Consider the following 4,668-nt stretch of genomic DNA (forward strand, 5'->3'; position numbering starts at 1 on the left):
CACACACATACACACACACACACACACATACATACATACACACACACATACACACACACATACACACACACATACACACACACACACACATAAAAATAAATTGTAAACAAACAAACAAGACTTTGAACTGAGTGTTTTCTTGCCTATTGGTCTCTCAGTTACGAACTCCTATGGGCATGCATGCTCTGGGACCATTTATTGAACCCTGTAGGGGCGTTTGAGGAGGCCTTCTGAGTTTCCACAGTGGCCTGAGTAATCCTTATTTCCAAGCACAAAGCACACATAGCTGTGTTTTAATATCTACTGTTGTATTCAGCACTCTCGCCCCACCCATCCTAATCAGATCAGAATCTCAGTGCAAGTTGCTAACTAGGAACTGGTTCCCAGCCCTTCAGCTTCCACTCCTGGACCAAGAGAGAAATGCACCTGGCAATCCAAAAAAGAGCAGCCTCAGCTGAGGAAACACAATGACTTCTGAAATGCCAGCCACCTGGAGCCATCTCTGGCTTGAAAAGGCTCCCTCCCCAGTCCCTCGGGCATACTGGAGCATCTCTCTCCTGGGCCCCTACTTCAATTCCCTCCACTTTCAGGAACCCCTCGTGGCCAGGCTGTGTGACCTCTGTCTACAAGAAAGCTTGCTTTTCGGAAGCTGCAGGATGAGAATGTGTTTCTGCTTTTAGAACCCTGGAATGGCCTGCTTCTGCCTGAGGGCACCTTGATGTATGGTTACAGGAGCAGGAGTGTTTCTTTTGAGGATGTAAGATGCCAGACCAGACAATACTGGAGGGGGCAGACTTGACAGTCCTGGTTTCCATTGTTCCGAGTGCAGCAAAGTGTAAAGCTGGGGTGACTTTCCTCATTACTGAGAAAAAATGCTTGACAGAAACAGCATGAGGAAGCAGAGTTTATTTTGTGGTTTGGGAAGCATCCAATTTACCACAGCAGTAAAGGCGTGGAAGCATCAGTACCTGGGAGGTAGCAGGAGAGTGTGGTAGGATTCTTCACAGAGCAACCAGTGCAGGAAGCTTACCATTGGACAGGCAAGAATAACCTTCAAAGCCCTATCTGTTGTGGCCCTAAGCTCGACTCTACATCCTAAAGTTTCCATAATCCTCCCAAACAGCTCTACCAGCTTAGAGCCAAGTGATTAAGACATGAGCCTTGGGTGTAGGTGTGGGACAGTCTAGATTTAAAACACAATCCCCAGGTTCCTAAGTAAAGCCCTGTATATAGTACCATGAGTGTGCATATGCCTGCAGGAGTGTGGCCTGATCTGCCAAGATAGCATTGCCACAACCACCAAGAGGCCCAAAATTGCATCTCAGATACGTACTTTCCTCATCTGTATAATGGACGTGGTAATACATCCCTAAAAGCGCTCCTGGGGAAAGTTAATAAAATAGTAGATGTAAGTAACCTGCTGTGTCACTTGACACACAGCAGGCAACTGATAAGCAGTAGGTGTGTTGTTATGGTATGCTATGCTATTATTCTTGTATTATGGTTGTTTCTATTTCTATTAGTGCCATTTACCTTGTCTTTTCCATCCTGAATTATAGGGGAAGTAATTTGGGAACTTAGCCACAATGCAGCCCCCAACCATCCCTTCATAGGTAGCTCCCGGTGATAGTGCAACTTTTTTCACTCATCAGAGCTAATCTCTACAAGAGTGGGATTAGCCAGGCCTGCGCCCTCACCGCTGGACCATATGTTCCCACATGACAGCTGTTTGACAGCCTCTGCTGAGGGAACAGGGTCTTCACCACCCAAATTTGATAAACGTTCATTTCTGCTGTCTGTTCCACTTAGGACCATCTGTCAGTATGGCATGGTGTCTTTGCCTAGCCTGGCAAGATGCTGAAGCTAGACCACCAAGGAAGGTTCAGAGACAATGCTGCTGCCAGAGAGGGATGGGAGAAGTGGATGGATGGGAGAAAAAGAGTATCTTCTGGGCCAAGGAAGAGAAAACCTGGGCTACCCAGCCTTCCCTAGAATGAACAAGCACACCTGGGAGATAGCCAGTGCTTCTTACACCTCCTCATGCTCTTAAAAATGCCAGGAGAGCTTGCATGAGCACATAATCTGACACAGAAGATGTGGGTTAGGGCACTCCTGATAAGCCCATACACCTTCCATGATAGTAGCAAGATTATAAAGAATGGCTGGTTCCATATCTAGTGGCTCAAGAGACTCATGTTCAGAGAACACTTTATAATTGTTGTTCCCATCCTGAAGAAAGCAGAAGGCTAATGGGCTGAAGATGATAGGCTTCCAGAATGAGCACTGGTCATGGTGGCTATCCCCACTCTCAGTTTTACCATGACTAAGTCCCCCTGCCACAGATAAACGGCACAACAGCCATATTCCTACTTTTGATGTCTTATAAAGAAGTGCATAATGAATACAATAAAGAGGTAGCTGGAAAACCAATAATGCCACATAGCTCCAACAATGCCCATAGAGCTTAGAAAGGGGCAGAATCAGTGTGGGGTTGCTGAGGATAGAGGGAGGCAGGAATGCAGAGTTAACAGAACTCTAAAGATAGAACTCGCCGGCCCGTTTCCCTCCAGCCTCAGGCTCTCTCTGAAAGAGTTGCTAGGGAGGTAACCAGGAAGTACTCCCTTTGGGGTTATAGGAAAGTGTATACATTCGCCTGGAAGCAGGGCAACATAAATAATTCCCCAAATCACTTTGCCAGGCAAGAATTTCAAGGGAGACATCAACCAGCGACATCCACTCCATCCAAATTGCTCTCGAAGCTGAAGAGCTCAAACCCGAGATCTCATCATTCTTCTTTAATTGTTAAGGAACTAATTAAACCCACGGCATCTCTGTTAACTGAGTTTTATGATGTTAATTTCTCCACTGGACAAGCTAAGTCTAGCACCAGGTGCCTGAACTGCCGGCTTCTGGCTCTAGACAAAAGGTGTTAATATCTTCAATGAACATGGCAAGGTACCCACAGGATTCCAAGCGATTTACCAAGAGCTCCTGCCAACTGCCACAGGGCTGGGTGCCGGCAGCAGAGTAGCGCCCTTCTGGACTTCCTCCCTGTGGGCCTTTTCATTTAGCACCTAGGCACACGGGTGTTTCTGCGCAGGACCACCAGACTGAACAGAAGCAAGCAAGTGCGTAATTTGGAACTATTTACATTTTCCTCTGAAACTGTTCACAACTCCTGTAGTTTAGCTAGGGCGGGAACCTCAGTGACGGTCATTGGTGACTCTAAGCATGGAATCATGCACAACCCAAATAGGTCTTTCTGCCCCTACCCCTCAAGAACCCTGCAAGCAGGTAGACCCCAGAAGCTTAGGCAGAGCAATAGACCCATGCACTTCCCTGCCCCTGTTAAGAGGCAGAGTCAGGATGAAAACTCAACAGGCAACTGACTCATAGAACCCTGAACTGGAGAGTTTAGAAACCTTTGTATCTGTTCTCCCCTTGTAGAGCAAGGTGCCCCAGACACAGAGGGAAGATGCTTACAAGCACAGAAAGCAGGGAGTGCATGTAATTCTGAGACCAGAGCTCCTTCTTACCTGTCATGTCTAGACTTTATTCAGCTAATGTCCCCAGACAGATGCTGGCTGTACTTTCGGGTTCTTAAAGCCACACATAGCCTATCTCGTTGGAGGCAATTGAGGTTCTCCAACAAAAAGACAAGTCCAAACTTCATCCCACAGGTAATTAGCAGACAGCCCCTGGGACAAAAGCCTGTGGCAGCTGAGTCCTCAGTCCATCTAGGTATGACAGCATGAGAGTAGCCCCTTGTATGTGCTTAAGACAGACACCAAATGAACAAAGGCCAGGTGCCCAGAGACAACTCCAAACACACCTCTTCTATGTCTTTTTTCTTGACTGTTTTTTTTTCCAACTGAGTACATAAAATAAATAAATATGTCACTAACTCTGAGAATATCTGGGGACCTCCTTGGTTACTTTTCTGATGATGCTTTCTACCCCTCAAACAAAAACAAAAAGGGAAGTATGTGGGGGCAGGGGACCCTAGCTGTTTCTGCCTTTGCTTTCCAAAGGAACACATCCCTTACATATTTTAGCTGCCTCAGGACTCAAGTGTGCTTACAGTGGCCCCAGCTCTTAGCTCTTGGAAAGGCACCAGAACCTCTGGATGAAAGAAAGCCATGGCTCCCCACTGGAACTGCCTAGCAAGTTTGAAGAGCGGTACCCACAACCGACAGACAGGGGCTACTGATTAGGTTTCCAGCCTGGCATTCAGGGAAGGGAGGATCCAGAGCCAGACGCTAGACCAAAAGGGTGTGTGGTGTGTGTGTGTGTGTGTGTGTGTGTGTGTGTGTGTGTGTGTGTGTGTGTGTATGAGGAGGGTTGGGAGTGGTGGTGAGGAGACAAGTTGTGACTCCATAGTAAGCTCATCTCCAGAAGGTGGCGCTGTGCTTTAAGACAGGCTAGCCAGAGGGATGAAGCTGCTGCAAGACAGGCTTGGATTTCAGAAAAGAATGTTTCAGAATGCAATGCAGAGCTGGAGAGGCCCTACAGTAGCATTCTAGACTAAGCCTATATCACTAACAGGGAAACACAAGCCCCGAGAAAGAAGAATGCTTTCTACATTTGCACAGACCATGGTGTAGAACTCATTCTTTCAACTCCTCATGTCCTACACCAGCTCTGGGTAAAATTGAAATAAGAGAGTGA

Source organism: Mus caroli, chromosome 12 (assembly GCF_900094665.2).
Source record: "Mus caroli chromosome 12, CAROLI_EIJ_v1.1, whole genome shotgun sequence".
Taxonomy (NCBI): Eukaryota; Metazoa; Chordata; class Mammalia; order Rodentia; family Muridae; genus Mus; species Mus caroli.